This window comes from Pseudophryne corroboree, chromosome 7 (assembly GCF_028390025.1).
Source record: "Pseudophryne corroboree isolate aPseCor3 chromosome 7, aPseCor3.hap2, whole genome shotgun sequence".
Classification (NCBI taxonomy): domain Eukaryota; kingdom Metazoa; phylum Chordata; class Amphibia; order Anura; family Myobatrachidae; genus Pseudophryne; species Pseudophryne corroboree.
This window is the reverse complement of record NC_086450.1, coordinates 40,694,275-40,711,358: the sequence shown is the minus strand read 5'-3', so window position 1 is coordinate 40,711,358 and position 17,084 is coordinate 40,694,275. Positions and strand designations below refer to the sequence as shown.

The 17,084-nt window shown below is 46.9% G+C and overlaps 1 long non-coding RNA gene across 1 annotated transcript in view; it reads right to left on the bottom strand.

Moving 5' to 3' along the window:
• The window catches only part of LOC134944478 (uncharacterized), a 42,419-nt gene that overhangs the window by 12,060 nt on the left and 13,275 nt on the right, over positions 1 to 17,084 (bottom strand). The window contains exon 2 of the long non-coding RNA XR_010181863.1: positions 5,496 to 5,562. This is a non-coding gene — a long non-coding RNA (uncharacterized LOC134944478). The remainder of the gene's footprint in view (positions 1 to 5,495; positions 5,563 to 17,084) is intronic.

The following is a 17,084-nucleotide window of genomic DNA, read 5'->3' as shown; positions in this document are numbered from 1 at the left end:
TTTGTATGTAGATATGGTATCCCTAGAATAATCGAAAGTGATAGGGGTACCCATTTTACAGGTGATGTCTTTCAAGGAATGTGTAAGTTGATGGGAATTGATAGCAAGCTGCACACTCCATACCGTCCACAGGCGAGTGCGAAGGTGGAAAGAGTGAACAGCACTATTAAAAATAAACTGAGCAAAGTTATGGCAGAAACAGGATTGACATGGCCAGAAGCTTTACCCATTGTACTATACAGCATCAGAACCACTCCCAGGTCCCCTCTTAATCTGTCTCCCTTTGAAATCTTGTTTGGTCGACAACCGCATGTTATGATTAACCCTCAGGATGATTTGAAGTGTAACAATGAAGTGACTGTAAAATACTTGATTAACATGAGTAAACAGCTAAGGAATCAAAATGATAATTTGAAGTTGGTGATTCCTGATTTACCAGATAGTAATTGTCATGACATTGAACCTGGGGATTATGTAATGATACGGAATTTTCTACGCTCAGGTTGCCTTATTGACAGATGGGAAGGACCATACCAAGTCTTATTGACTAGCACTACAGCATTGAAGGTTGCCGAGAGAGAGACTTGGGTCATTCGTCCCATTGTAAGAAGGTTGCTGATCCAGAGAGGTCCCGTGATAAGGAACAGACGGTAGAGGAAGTTGTATCACTGGAGTGTCTGTTCCAGGAGGACTGAGGCGGCACCCGAGCATTGAAAATCACAAGATCGAAAGCAGTTGTCGATTCCCTGTTCCCTCTTATTGTTTTTCTCCACTTCCCATCCCATCTCCCTCAATTATTTCTTTCCCCCTTCTCATTTTTCTCCATTTCCTCCTCTAAGATGGACTTGCCCCAAGAGACTGTGATCCGGATTTTCCTGTTGACCATGATGTTGACCAGAGCAGTCTGTTCCGGCGAGAGTACCATGGAGGTCGAGAGAGGTTCTGGAATGGGTTCTGATGACAAAGATGGAGGCGTAGTTTTCCAAGAACAACATAATCAACAAGCAAAGGCGAGTATCAGAAAACGATCCGATAACATAGACCATAGAAGGAATTGTGAAGGATTGTTAGCTGAAGAAAACTGTATCTGTAGGCTCTGTGACAATGTAGTTGAGGATGGGTGTATCAAGAAATGCCAATCCAGTTTTAATATCCACATGGACCGGCATCCATTGAGTGACTATCACTCCTTAGTGGGTAATGTGTTAAATCAGACAGATTGTTGGGTATGCTCTCAAGTACCTCAAGGCCATAGTAAATCAGGCTTAGTACCATTTCCTTTAACAATAGGGGAGGTACTTGAGCTAAGTGGTGGGAGGCCGGTGGACAGGAGGTTTAATATCTCCAGTCCTCCTAGTTTGAAGCTCCACCAATATCATGTGGATAAGTCCCTAATATGTTTTAACATTTCCAATCCCCGAAAGCCGGGAAATTGGGAAGTGTCATGGAGTAACCAAACCATGACCTTTTCATATAGAGCAGATAGAATGCCAACAGATACAGAGCTTATACGCCACATAGCTGGTAGTGGAAAATATTTCCGATATAGGTATACCCTAGGAGGTAGGATTATGAGAGTTGGAGAGGTATCACCAGGATACTGTGCACATATCGTACAAACTGATACGTGTACTAGACAGATGGGAGAATTAGGGTTAGGAGATTTCACATGGAAGATGTGTAATATGGTTATGTCCTACTCCGTCCCATATGTTCTCCCCGATTATGCATATTTCATATGCGGGAGGAAGGCGTATAAGTGGCTTGCCCCAAACTCTGAAGGATTGTGTTATATTGGAAAAGTACTGCCTGAGGTAATGACTGTATCACATGCCAAAATGAAAGATATACACCGTGTTGCCCAAGCTCCTTATACTCACACTCATTACGAGCACGTAGTTAAACGGCACCTGATAGAAAGAACAGAGCATCCGGCCTCTGACATGATCCATGAATCCACCGGGATTCAGGTTCTACTCGCGTTAGACATCACTCGCACCGCCAGAGGAGTGTTGAATTATAGATATATATCTGCGCTTGCAAATTTGTTAGACAATATCACAGAAATGTATGACGACACTTTTAGGTATACTGGAAGAGAACTTCAAGCTTATAAAACAGAACTGGTTCAGCATAGAATGGTTCTCAATTATCTCACGGCAGTAACAGGTGGATATTGTGTCACACTGGCAACGCAGTACGGCGTGAAATGCTGCACATATATTACGAATAGCACCGAGGATCCGGTCGAGGTCATAGACCAAAAGATGGATGACATTCTCCAATTAAAGTGGGAATTTCGCAGGAGACACAATCTCACCCTTGCTGCTGTGGGTAATGAGCTGACTGGTTGGGTGTCATGGTTGAACCCGCGAAATTGGTTCTCTGGTTTAGGAGAATGGGCTCAAGGAGTCATAATGGATGTAGGGAAGTTTCTCCTATGTATCTTAGGTGTTGTCATATCAATTGGCTTGATATTTAGATGCGGTCAGGCTTTGATGAAGTGCAAACGTAGTACCAGGGTAATGAGTCTAAGGAGTGAGGAAATTGTAATTCCAATGGATTTGATTTATGACCCAACGGTAGAGACAATGATGTGATGAAAATGCGATTATACGGTCCGTTTCTTTCACCTGTTTTTCCGTTTTCTCCAAGGTAAAAAGACCCACTTGGACGAGGAGTTTGACGAGCCTGTATACAGACAACTGATGGATTAAAGAAGAAGTTTTGACAACCTTATACACAGATATTTGATGAACTATGCCATAGACCCCCAGTTTCCCTAGAAATTTTAAATTTACGCTAGCCCAACACTTTTTGTAAGTCTATGGACATTGACAAAGCTTTTGCTCACACCTATTGGCAAAAGCCCAAAGAAGACTGCATTCAACAGACACCGAACAAGACTTCAACCGACAAATGTTCATTAACCTGACATAGAATACCACTGCATTTACCATAGTTGTGTCTTATCTTCATCTCTACAACCTTCAGGTAATAACACACATAGTCGATAGGGAATACCAGCACAGATATCAGCAATCACATATTCCCCCATTCATGTATCATCAACTAAAATGTGCTTCCCCATTTTGTTACAACCACAGCCGAAAAGAGCTCGGTAAAGTTTGGCAGCCCATCCACAGACCCTTAATACGGGATAAGAAGGAATTCAAATGTATACTTCGCAATACCTCGAAGCTTGATTTAAAACACGTACGGCACGATGATACATGACCCCCCAAACATGGATTCATACACACATGCTTCTGCTATCTCACTAGGTCATACCCTTTTCCTACCTTCTCCTCTCCTCCCTTACCCAATCATGGAAATGTATTTACACTTGACATATATTTTTCTCGTTTTGAAATGTTTTAGGAAGTGGCAGTTATTGTTGACTGCCAAAGGGTGGACTGTCAAAGTCAGAAAAATATCACTATGCACACTGCCATATTTGCACCTCATGCGAGCTCCCGCTGCGCGTGCAAGAGCTCTCCCGTGCGTGCGCATACTCGCCTTCGCGTGCACCCGCAGGCGCACGATATGCGGATTTACGGTAGAGTTTGTATGCGTCTAGCGGGCGACTCAATCGATATATATTTTAACCATATAATGTATTTTGTAGATCATGGTCCCTTTGATAGATTCTGAAAGTTTAGTTAATGTAGCATGTTCATGGACAGAGAGATCCCTCTTTGTCTGATACAAAGGGTCAGACAAGGATTATACAGTGGTGTTTAGTATCCATCGGAAGAGTATTTAATTAGCAATATTCCGGTGTTGGTTTGAAGCGAATTAATCGCTCGTGCGAATAGTTATGGACATAAGAAGTTTATGTCCATTTACTATTATTTGCACTTACTTATCCATGCGGCGGGAAACCTAGTTTCCCACCCACCTGAGCAGTTGGAAGTAGACACAGCCCACCTGTATGAATCAACCTATGACCTTTTGTTATAATGCGAAGACGAATTCCTGTGTCCAATGAACAATGAGATTGTAGGGACCATTGAATTGTATTGTGTGTGGGGCATAAATAGACAAGCCGATCATATCCAGCTCTCACTCTTCAACGGTTCTCATTGCTGATAATCGGGAGCTGGATATCCAGAGGCGCATGCGATCGTTCCCCTTGTGCGTAAGTTTTCTCCGCAATCATATCGTCTTGTTATTGTGAGCCATATCTCTCTCTCTCTTCTCTTTCTCTCTCGTTTCTCTTATATAGTTATTGTACTGATATTGTATTTCATGTGTAGTTATCTGGTTAGGTAGTCTATGTTATATTGGTAGTGTATGACTTGTATTGTATTATTCTTTTTGAACGTTCATTAATTTCCTTAAAAGGCGTTAGACCCTTAGACCGGTATTGTGTGTTCATTATATTGCAGTGGGTAATAGGAGCGTCTCTATCGCTCAAACAGCTTTAGTGTAAACCCGCTTACACAGTGTTGCATTCTCATCTTATCACTACACCAAGGTTTACTGCATAATACACTGTTTTATGGTATAGTTATAAAGGTTTAACATTGTGAGCGTCTGCGCCGCTGGTGATCTCCTCGTGGTCCCGAGCGTCCGCTACGCTATAGCGAATCATTACGTTAGTCGGCAGCCAATAGCGTGCCTGCCTGTGATCTCTTGGCCGTGAGCGAACGTGACGCTTGAGCGTCTCGACTACGGCTAAGCGATTGTTACGCAACGTGCGTACCCTTACGGTATTCCATACGTTAATAGCGTACAGTGTTCTTAGACCTCTTAAAGGGTTTTAAGTAAGATAAATATTTAGCTTTATCACGGCATTACGAGGTTTTTTCTTCGTTCTGGTGATCGTAATGTGATTGACAGGAAGTGGGTGTTTCTGGGCGGAAACTGGCCGTTTTATGGGTGTGTGCGAAAAAACGCTGCCGTTTCTGGGAAAAACGCGGGAGTGGCTGGAGAAACGGAGGAGTGTCTGGGCGAACGCTGGGTGTGTTTGTGACGTCAAACCAGGAACGAAACTGACTGAACTGATCGCAGATGCCGAGTAAGTCTGGAGCTACTCAGAAACTGCTAAGAAGTGTCTATTCGCAATTCTGCTAATCTTTCGTTCGCAATTTTGATAAGCAAAGATTCACTCCCAGTAGGCGGCGGCTTAGCGTGTGTAAAGCTGCTAAAAGCAGCTTGCGAGCGAACAACTCGGAATGAGGGCCCATGTGCACTGCAGGTGGGGCAGATAGATATAACATTTGCAGAGAGCGTTAGATTTGGGTGGGGTGTGTTCAAACTGAAATCTAAATTGCAGTGTAAAAATAAAGCAGCCAGTATTTACCCTGCACAGAAACAAAATAACCCACCCAAATCTAACTCTCTCTATGCAAATGTTATATCTGCCCCCCCTGCAGTGCACATGGTTTTACCCAACTGCTAACAAATTTGATGTTGCGATCAACTCGGAATTACCCCCAATGTGTAGAAAATAAATGTAGCACAATCTGTAGATCATCTTAGTAACTTACTAGTAGACGGGAGCGAGGACAAGTGCAGCTCCACACAATAGCCCTGCAGCCAGCACCAGGCCTTTCACTGTGCAAGAAAGAAACACCTTTGGTTAATACAGTCATTATATTACAGCCGTGTTACACGTATCAAGTTATATTCATTTGTGTTCTGCTACATGTTCTTTCTTAGGAGCCGCACTCATAGGAGGTCATTCCGAGTTGATCGCTAGCTGCTGTTGTTCGCAACGCAGCGATCAGGCTAAAAATTGGCATTTCTGCGTGTGCGTATGGGCCACAGTGCGCACGCGCGTTGTACTTTCACAAAAAACTGGAGTTTCACACAAGGTCTAGCGACGCTTTTCAGTCGCACTGCTGATCGTTGAGTGATTGATAGGAAGTGGGTGTTTCTGGGTGTTAACTGACCGTTTTCTGGGAGTGTGCTAAAAAAATGCAGGCGTGCCTGGGGAAACGGGGGAGTGGCTGGCCGAACGCAGGGCGTGTTTGTGACGTCAAAACAGGAACTACACAGACTGAAGTGATCGCAAGGAAGGAGTATGTCTGCAGCTACTCAGAAACTGCTTGAAAAAAATGTAACCCCGTTCTGCGATCCTTTCAGTCGCACTTCTGCTAAGCTAAGATACACTCCCAGAGGGCGGCGGCTTAGCGTTTGCACTGCTGCTAAAAGCAGCTAGCGAGCGATCAACTCGGAATGACCCCCATAGTGCAGTAAGCATGAGCAGACACTCGAGACCGGGAAGCTGCACTTCCCATTGGCTGCTCTTGTAAGTTCTAGCAATGTACATTTATAGCACATACTATAACCAGCGAGGCAGTGACTATAGATTTACATATTCTCCCAATCAAATGAGATTAGACTGTCAGAGAAATCTGAATAAAAACTAGTTTAACGACTAAGAAAAATGTAACTTTTTAAGATGAACAACTGAATATCTCTCTAACAGCTATTGTGCTGATTGCTAGTTAATGATAATATTTATGTAATAATCTATAAATACATTTCTCATACGTCCTAGAGGATGCTGGGGACTCCAAAAGGACCATGGGGTATAGACGGATCCGCAGGAGCTTGGGCACACTATAAAGACTTAAACTGGGTGTGAACTGGCTCCTCCCTCTATGCCCCTCCTCCAGACCTCAGTTAGACTTTGTGCCCAGGAGTGATGGGTCACACACTAGGGGAGCTCTACTGAGTTTCTCTAAAAGACTTTGTTAGGTTTTTTATTTTCAGGGAGACCTGCTGGTAACAGGCTCCCTGCAGCGTGGGAGTGAGGGGAGAGAAGCAGGACCTACTTCTTCTTAGTTTAAAGGCTCTGCTTCTCGGCTACTGGACACCATTAGCTCCAGAGGGTTCGATCACTTGGTGCGCCTAGCTGCTTGTTCCCGGAGCCGCGCCGTCACCCCCCTCACAGAAGCCAGAAGACAGAAGCCGGGTGAGTATGTGAAGAACCGAAGACTTCAGTGACGACAGAAGACTTCAGTAACGGAGGTAACATGCGGCGATCGTGCTACCCTCCATGCTCCCACACACCAACGCACTCACAGGGTGCAGGGCGCTGGGGGGGAGCGCCCTGGGCAGCAAGTTACTGGTTTTCTTATTGAGTCTGGCATTAAAAGCATTTCGGTGCCTGAGCTCCGTGTTTCATTCCCCAGCAAGCGTGGTTTAGCGCTACGCGCCTTTGATCCCCCGCCGCCGCTTACACGAGTGCAGGGGGGGGGGGGAGCGCCCTGGGCAGCGAGTTAGTTTTTTTTTTCTTTCTTAAACTGACAAGCTTGTGCTGCCGGGGCTCCGTATACAGACCCCCGTCGGCTTGTTATAGCGCACTGCGCGCCATTCCCCCCCGCCGGCTTCCATGGGTGCTGGGGGGGGGGGTGGCACCCTGGGCAGCATAGAATATATGTGTTTTGGGGGTCCCGGGCGCCGCATGTGATGACCCGCCATTAGAGCTGCGGGCCGCGGCGCGCCGGGGCTCCCGCTCGCTGTCAGTTGCCTGGGTGCAGGGCGCATGGGGGCTCCCTGAGCAGCATTGGTTTCTGTAAGTGCATAGTGTTTTTACACTATATATGGTGCTCGACCTGGCTTTTTAGTATATAGGGGAGCTATATAGCACGCCGAGGGGGGCGGGGCATAGCCTCACACATAGAGTCAGCGCCATTTTCCCTTCTGTCCCCGCCAAGAAGTTTGTCAGGCACAAACAGGGGGGGGGGGGGGCATAGTGTTTGAGTGTTATGTTGCACTTATATACCACTAATTGAGTTGAGAATGTCCATGAATTCATTCTTGTGTGTAATGTCTGTGTGCCCCCTCTCAGATATACCCATTTTGGTACACTTGTGTCGGCAGGCGTGAGTGTTCTGTTATAAAATCCTATGGGGTTCCCTGTCGGCATCGCCAACGCACGTGAGTACTCACTACAACATAAAAAGTAAATATTTTATGGAATGGGTGACCCTGTCGGCACCGTCGGTTGTCGCCAGGGTAAATGGACATGCGGTATCTGACTTATACCTGTGTATATACAGTTGTACGTTGCTTCCCTCGGACCGCCTGAGGTAGCAAGACGGTAATTTTGCCGGGTTACTAATCCCTGCTGTCAAAAAAGGGGATAACTGTCGGCTTCGCCGGCGCATGGCAGTACTTGATTCGGGAAATTAAGTATTAGCAAATTGGTGTTTGTGTGATTAAAACAGTAAACACGATAGGGGAGATACAGTGGTTTGGGGATGCCCTGTCGGCATCAACGGTATTTCCTGGGTAAAAAAATGGTCAGGCTGTAATTGCCTTGTACCTGTGTATATATATATATATATATATATTTATATATTTGTATGGGTATATGTGGGGGGAGTGTTATCAGAATTGTATTTGTATACTTCCCTCGGACCCCTCGGGGTTCCGTGATTATTTTTCCCCCCGCTTACTATTCCTTGCTGTCGACATTTACTAAGTTTCTGTCGACCTTAACGTTCCTAGTAGATCCACTTCGGGGCTATGTCAGTGCATGGTCATACACATTCACAACACATTACTGTCACTAGGGACCTGACAGGTCTGGACAATCCACTTGCGTATAGGTTATATCTATATGTGTATATGTGTAGATATAGGTTTATATATGCATGGTTAGGATATATGTGTTTTATTGTGTATTACGTGATGTATATACATGAATGCTGAAATAATGGTATTCTTATCATGTGCTGGTCGCCCTGTTGATTAAGTCTAGATTGGCCGTGACAAGTTGATTCGATCCTCTCAAGGAGTCCGAATATTCTTCTCTTCACATCGTGGGGAGAACATTATGACAGTCAACTCCTGGCCGACGCAGAGCCCGGTTGCAAGAGATCATACGCCGGCAGCTAAGTGAAATTTTATTTCTATACTTTGACCTTGTTGCGCTGTATGCACTTGTGGGAGTGTTTTATTCGGGTAGGCATCCGATAGAATTACCCTACCCAGTGGGGGTAGGCTTGTCTATGTTTGTTCTTCCTTATAACATTGCAGCAGGCTGCCACGTGACAGAGGTGTGACCGGAAGAATGCGGAGGATCTCTCCGGGAGATGATGGAGGAAGGTATACAGCTGTTTGGTGCCCTATGGTCAGTCAATCTCGGTGGATTCCTCTGGTAAGTCTAACTTCGTGAGTTAGCCTCCTTCACAACGGTTGGTGACGCATTCTTTTGTGGGATGCAATCGTTTTAACCGATTCGATACCGTTCTTTTTTCCTTTCTGTGCAGACAGTGGAAGGTGAAAAGGTAAGAGTTCTGCAGCCTTGTTGGGTTCGCAGTAGTGGATGTCGTTGTCTGTTTCCTCCACACCCACTACTGGTCGCTGAGTCTATCGGGCTGGTCCCCACTCTGATGGGCACTCGTCTACTATTTTTCAGTTGGTCCTGGAATAGACTAGGACCTGTGGGTTATTTATAGAATCCAAAGGTGAACATTCAGAGTTGCGGTTGTTTGCCCTTACTGTTTTTCTAATAGTTCTTGCCGTTCCACTCTGGAAGGGAAGATAGTACGCGACGCCATACAGAGGTGCGTCAGGATCAGGACGCAAATCGTTGTTTCTCTCTGACAAATCGTTGTTTCTCTCTGACTGTTCTTCGACACAGGGATTGGCTGTTGTTTCCAACGACACAGATGTCGGAGGTGGGTTTCAGAGTAGAAAATGACCGGTTAAAGTTCGGTGTTTTTCCAGGTGAAAAGAGGTCTGAAGATCCAGAGTTGGATCGGCTTTACTGTGACACTTCATCAGGATGTTCCATTACTTAACCGGTTGGGTATGACCTGAGAGGCCTTTTTTGGTGAGCGGCTCTAATGCCAGAGTGGTTTTCAAGAGACCAGTTGGAAATGTGGTCCGGCTTTCACCTGCACATGCACCTGAATATAATCCTAACGGCCAGGACATCGCTCCTGTGGTGTCTGCTCGGTTCTCTTCTTCTAGAGGGATGAAGGTTCGGGTTCCGGGTGTAGATCCTGGTGTCCATGCATACAGATCTCCGAGTCGGAGGAACAGTACTTGCAAGGGACGTGTTTCCAGGGGATAAGGTCAAGTTGGAAAGCTTGTCTGCTATAAACTTTCTTGAATTAAGAGTTAGTTTAGACAAACGTATTCTTCGTGTTCTGCCCATGTTAGTTCTGCTAGACGGCTTGTTAGCAGTGGCGTAAGTAAACCGCTATGGCGGAACAAGGAGCAATGCGGCAATGGCAGAAGATGCACAAGTTTGCCGTTGGGTGGAGAGTCTGGTAAACGCTGTATTAGCAGTCTTCGTTCCGGAGGTGAACGACGGAGAAATGGATTTCCTCTGCTGACGCGATCTCCATCCGGGAGAAATTCAGTCATCATCGAGAAGTTTTCCCAGACGTGACAAGTCTTTGAGGATTGTCGCATTGGATATGTTGACGTCTCTCCTCAATGAGAAGCCTCAGGGATATTGTTCCAGGTCATGGGACGCTCAAGCTGTAGCAGTGGACAACTTCGTGACACCGTGGGTGTTTTTAGTCACGATCCTCTTGGATCCGGTCTAGCCAAGGAGGGTTTGCTATCCAGTTTTTTATGATTTACTCATAGAAGATTCCTACGTGAGGATCTGTTGCAACAAGATCAGGGCGTGTTTCAAGACTTACCGCGGCTGCGTCTGACGTCGTGGCGGTTGAATGCCATATCCTAAGTCGAAAGAGTGTTCCCAGTGAAGTAATTTCCTCAATTCTTCAGGCTAAGAAAGAAGTAATGGCTAAGCTTTACCACCGTAGTTGGCGTAACTATGGGTTTTGGTGTGTATCCAGGAAGGCTCCTATGGAAGACATTCAGCTAGGTCGTTCTTATCCATACTTTACAAACCGGTGTGGATGCAAGCCTAAAGTTGGGCTACATTTCAGTGCAGTGTGGCCTAATAATTTCTTTACAAACATTTCTCTCTTGGAAAGTGGTCATGCTCTTGGCTTTGACATCCGCAAGGCGGGTGTTGGAAGCGGTGGTTTTGTCTCACAAGAGCTTTGTTTGATCTTTCATGTGGATAGAGAGAAATTGAGAACTCGGTTAGCAGTTCTGCCAAGAGTGGTTTCTGGGTTTCGCAGAAATTGGCCTATTTTGATGCCGGTGGTTACTTAGGCATTAGCTGATTCAAATTCTCTCAATGTAGCCAGGGATTTGAATATTTAGGTCGCCAGTTTGGCTCAGATTGGAGAAACAGGAGCTCTGTTGTCTGGTATGTTCCCAGCATGGGTTGGGTGACTGTGTTATGCAGTCGGTTACTCGCTGGATCTGTGATGATATTTGCCATGTTCGTTCTACGGATGGATTGCCGTCACCGAAGTCGGTGGAGGCCCATTATACTGGGAAGATGGGCTCTTCTTGGGCGGATGCCCGAGGAGTCTTGGCGGTGCAACTTTGCAGAGTGGATACTTGGTCGGGTTCAAACGCTTTTGCTATGCTGTACACGTTTGATACCCTGGTTAAGGGGGACCTTTTGTTTGCTCAATCGGTGCTGCAGAGTCGTCCGCACTCTCCCGCCCGTTCTGGAGCTTTGGTATTGACCCATGGTCCTTTTGGAGTCCCCAGCATCCTCTAGGACGTATGAGAAAATAGGATTTTAGTGCCTACCGGTAAATCCTTTTCTCTTGGTCCGTAGAGGATGCTGGGCGCCCGTCCCAGTGCGTACTGTGTCTGCAGTTATTGCTTTTGGTTACACTATAGTAGTTCTTCTCTGTCAGACTGTTGCTGGCGAGGTTCATGCCATGGCATGCGGTGTCTTATTATTGGTTGTGTTGGCACACAGGTTGTGTTACATATTCTCTCAGCATGTGGCTGGGTCTTTTTCATGCCGTAGGCTGGTTTTCTATTGAATGCCACGTTCTGCGGTATGTTCGTGGTGTGAGCTGGTATGACACTCACCGTGTTTATAAATTCTTTCCTCGAAATGTCCATCTCTCCTGGGCACAGTTTCTAACTGAGGTCTGGAGGAGGGGCATAGAGGGAGGAGCCAGTTCACACCCAGTTTAAGTCTTTATAGTGTGCCCAAGCTCCTGTGGATCCGTCTATACCCCATGGTCCTTTTGGAGTCCCCAGCATCCTTTACGGACTAAGAGAAAAGGATTTACCGGTAGGAACTAAAATCCTATTTTCTCTTACGTCCTAGGGGCTACTGGGAATCCATTCAGTACCATGGGGTATAGACGGGTCCACTAGGAGCCATGGGCACTATAGAAGTTTGATAACCTGTGCTGGCTCCTCCCTCTAGGCCCCTCCTACCAGACTCAGTTTAGAAAATGTTCCCGGAGGAGCCGGCCACGTCTCTGGAAGCTCCTGAAGAGTTTTCTGCATTTATTTGATAAGTTTGTTGTTTTCAGGCAGGACTGTATAGCACCAGCCTGCCTGCCTCGTGGGACTTAAGGGTGGGGGGGGGGAACGGCCCAACTTCTCTCAGGGTTAATAGTCCCATTCCCCGCTGACAGGATGCTAGCCACCCCTAACAGAGCCAGAAGAATTAAGAGTGGTGAGTACCATTATGGCGGCATGAGGGTACGGAGATGCACGGCTTCTAAACGGGGCGGACTGTGTCTCCCGACTGTGTACATTAACATTAACAGCGGACACAGTACCCAGACTGGCAACAAAGCCATAAAAGAAGTCTGTCTCCATTTTATGCACATAGACACAGACAGCCAGTGTAAAGAAGAGCAGGAAGACCGCATGCCATTGAAGGGGCGGGGCCTCACTATGAGCGGATCCAGCAGCTTACATGCACCATTTTCCCTACTGCAGCTGACACAGATGCTGACTGACAGGGATGCACAGGCTCCAGGTTACCTCAGCGGTACCAGGGGGTCATAGCAGGGAAGGGGAGGGGGGGGGGGGCGATTATAAGTGTACTAAGTCCCTAATCTAGGTACTTGGTCTGCGACCCAGCTAAGCTTGGCTTTAGCGATAAGTGCGCCGTGTGCTGGTTCCATACTCTCTCTGTGTCTCCCTGGAAGGGCTCTTTGTGGGTTAATTGTGCATTTAACCTTTTCCTGTGTGTGTGTGCTGTCACTGTTACAGTATGTCAGGCAAAGAGTGTGTTTCATGTAAGGCACAGTGTTCCTCTTCTCCAGGGGGTGGCTAGTGGGGCAGAACCAGCATGGCTTGACTCCATTAGGAGAATGATTTCCTCCATTTCTGCTAAGTTATCTTGAAATGAAAAAGAGATGCATTACTTAAGAGTTTATGAGAAAGGACTCAGAACCCAATCCAGCGTCTCAATCCCTGCCATTTGTCTGACAATGTACTTTGGCCCATATCCTGCAGTCTGACACTGATGATGAGGGGTCAGAAATGGAGTAGGGTGAGGTGGACTCAGAGGTGGGGGATGGTACTCTGTCGCAAGGAATAGAGGCTCTCATAGAAGCTATCAGAGAAGTTCTGAATATCCCTGATAAGGTGACAGAGGAGAGTGAGGAATCTTATTTTAATATAAAGAAGAAATCCGCAGCCACTATTCCTGTGTCAAAGGAACTAAATACTGTGGGGCAGATGTATTAACCTGGGGAAGGCATAAGGAAGTGATAAACCAGTGATATGTTCAAGGTGATAAAGGCACCAGCCAATCAGATCCTAACTGTTAATTTACATATTGGAGCTGATTGGCTGGTGCCTTTATCACCTTGCACATATCACTGGTTTATCACTTCCTTATGCCTTCTCCAGGTTAATACATCTGCCCCCCTGTTTGAAGAACCGTGGGTTAATCCAGATAAGAAATTTAAAATCCCCAAATGGTTCATATCATCTTTTCCTTTTCCTCCTGAGGATAGGAAAAAATGGGAAAATCCAGCGATAGTGGATGCAGCAGTATCCAGGCTCTCACAAAAAATTGTATTGCCTGTCCCGGGTGCAGCCTCCCTGATAGATGCGGCTGATCGCAAATTTGAGACTACACTCAAATCTTTGTATACAGCTGTGGGGGTGGCCCAGAGGCCCACTATAGCAGGGGTGGCCAACCAGTCAGAGACAAAGAGCCAAAAAATCTTGTTAGGTACATCAAAGAGCTGACATCACGTCGAAGGTGCGTGTGCAAAAATGGGGTGTGGCCTTGTGCCTGCTAGGCCACACCCCTAGTATAAAATACAATGAAAATGCCAGATCCACATAAAATAAATTTTAAAGCCAGAGCCAACATGAAATACATTGAAAAAGACACTTCCACAAAAAAAATTACAAAATCCAGATCCACATAACATATATTGAAACAGCCATATTCACATAATACACCAGCTCCTCCATGTGTCACTCCAGTCAGCACCCTCCTGTGTCACTCCAGCCAGCCCATGTGTGAATGTGTCACTCCTGCTAGTACCCTCCTATGTCACTCCTGCCAGCTCCCCCATGTGTCACTCCAGCCAGTACCCCCCTGTGTCACTCCTGCCAGCACCCTCCTGTGTCACTCCAGCCAGCCCATGTGTGAATGTGTCACTCCTGCTAGTACCCTCCTGTGTCACTCCAGCCAGCCCATGTGTGAATGTGTCACTCCTGCTAGTACCCTCCTGTGTCACTCCTGCCAGCTCCCCCATGTGTCACTCCAGTCAGCACCCTCCTGTGTCACTCCAGCCAGCCCATGTGTGAATGTGTCACTCCTGCTAGTACCCTCCTGTGTCACTCCTGCCAGCTCCCCCATGTGTCACTCCAGCCAGCACCCCCCTGTGTCACTCCTGCCAGCACCCTCCTTTATCACTCCAGTCAGCTCCCCCATTATGTCTCTCCTGCCAGGATCCTTCTGTGTCACTCCAGCCAGCTCCCCCTTGTGTCACTCCAGCCCACCCTCATATGTCACTACAGCCTAGTATCTGGCTCCCTCAGTTTTCAGTCGCCGTAGTGCTGCTGTGTGTCTGGCTGGAGTGCACCGGTTTCCAGGATCTGTTGTGGTCAGGTGACTTTGAGTGTTGGGAGCCACATTTGAATAAAGAAAGAGCCGCATGCGGCTCAAGAGCCACGCGTTGGCCACGGCTGCACTATAGCATGTGGGTGGATTACGCGAGCCATTGCTAAATGGTCGGGTAACCGAATTGAGGGGTAACCTTGCCTCAGGGGGAGATTATTTTGCTCCTGCAACATATACAGGACTCTGCGAACTTTATGGTGGAAGCCATAAAATAGATAGGCTTGCTTAATGCACGCACTACAGCTATGGCAGTGTCTGCATGCAGGGGTTTATGGCTAAGCCAGTGGACTGCGGATGAGGACTCCAGGAAAGGCGTGGAAGGCCTGCCTTTCACAGGCGAGGCCTTAGTTGGAGATTAACTAGACAAATGGTTCTCCAAAGCTATTGAGGGTAAGTCCACATACCTACCTTCTGCAACTCCCCCAGCTAGGAAGGCCTATTAAGGATCCAACTTACAGTCCTTTCGGACGGCCAAGTTTAGGGGCAAGGCCAGAGGTTCCTCTGCCGCCGTCAGAGGTTCTAGAGGTAAACCACGGAAACCAGCTACTGCCAGTTCGCAGGAACAGAGTTCAGGTTCTGCTTCCTCAAAACCTTCCGCATGACGGTGGACCACGATGCCTGGAAGACTGTCAAGTAGGAGCCCGGATAAAATTCTTCAGTCATATCTGGACAAGATCGTGCCAGGAACCCTGGGTTATAGACCTTATATCGCAGGGCTACAGTTCCAGGAGCTCCTACCTCACAGATTCTGAAACTGTTACAGACCCAGGTCATTGTTCCAGTTCCACCTCATCTACAAAACAAGGGTTACTATTCCATCTTTTTTGTAGTACCGAAACCGGACGGTTCTGTGAGACCGATTCTGAACCTCAAGTCGTTGAACCCGTATTTACGAGTGTTCAAATTCAAGATGGAGTCTCTGATAGCAGTGATCTCGGGCCTGGAGGAGGGGGTATTCCTAGTGTCTCTGGATATCAAGGATGCGTACAGTACCTTCATATTCTGATCTGGCCGCCTCATCAGGCTTATCTACAGTTTGGACTGTCACTAACAGTTCCAGGCCCTGCCATTTGGTCTCTCCACGACACCGAGGGTGTTCACCAAAATAATGGCAGAGATGATGTTTCTACTCCGCAAACAAGGTGTGAACATAGGGGGTAATTCCAAGGTGATCGCAGCAGGAAATTTTTTAGCAGTTGGGCAAAACCATGTGCACTGCAGGGGAGGCAGATTTAACATGTGCAGAGAGAGAGTTAGATTTGGGTGTGGTGTGTTCAATCTGCAATCTAATTTGCAGTGTAAAAATAACGCAGCCAGTATTTACCCTGCACAGAAACAAAATAACCCACCCAAATCTAACTCTCTCTACACATGTTATATCTGCCTCCCCTGCAGTGCACATGGTTTTGCCCAATTGCTAACAAAATTCCTGCTGCGATCAACTTGGAATTACCCCCATAATTCCATACCTGGACGATCTTCTGATAAAGGCACCATCCAGGGAGCGGTTGTTGGACAACATTGGTCTCTCAACCAGACAACTCTTGGATCACGGGTGGATTCTGAACCTACCAAAATCTCACCTAGAACCAACACAAAAGCTTCCTTTCCTGGGAATGATACTGGACACAGAGTCTCAGAAAGTATTCCTTCCCTTGGAAAAGGCAATGATAATCCAGTCGATGGTTCGGACTGTCCTGAAACCAACCTGGATCTCGGTGTATCTCTACATGCACCTTTTGGAGAAAATGGTGGCATCTTACAAGGCGATTTAGTACGGAAGGTTTCATGCGAGGCCCTTCCAGCTGGATCTGTTGACAAATTGTCCGGATCACATCTTCACATGCACCAGAGGATCCGTCTCACCAAAAGCCAGGATCTCCCTCCTGTGGTGGTTACAAACTTCTCACCTCGTCGAGGGTTGGAGGTTCGGGATTCAGAACTGGATTCTGCTAACCACAGATGCAAGCCTCAGAGGTTGGGGCGCAGTCACCCAGGGGGTGCAGTTTCAGGGAAGATGGTCAAGTCAGGAAGTCGTCCTTCCAATAAACATCCTGGAACTCAGGGCTATCTACAGCGCCCTTCAGCAGGCTGCATTTCTTCTTCAGAACCAGGCTATTCTGGTCCAGTCAGACGATGTGACGGCAGTGACATACATAAACCGACAGGGCGG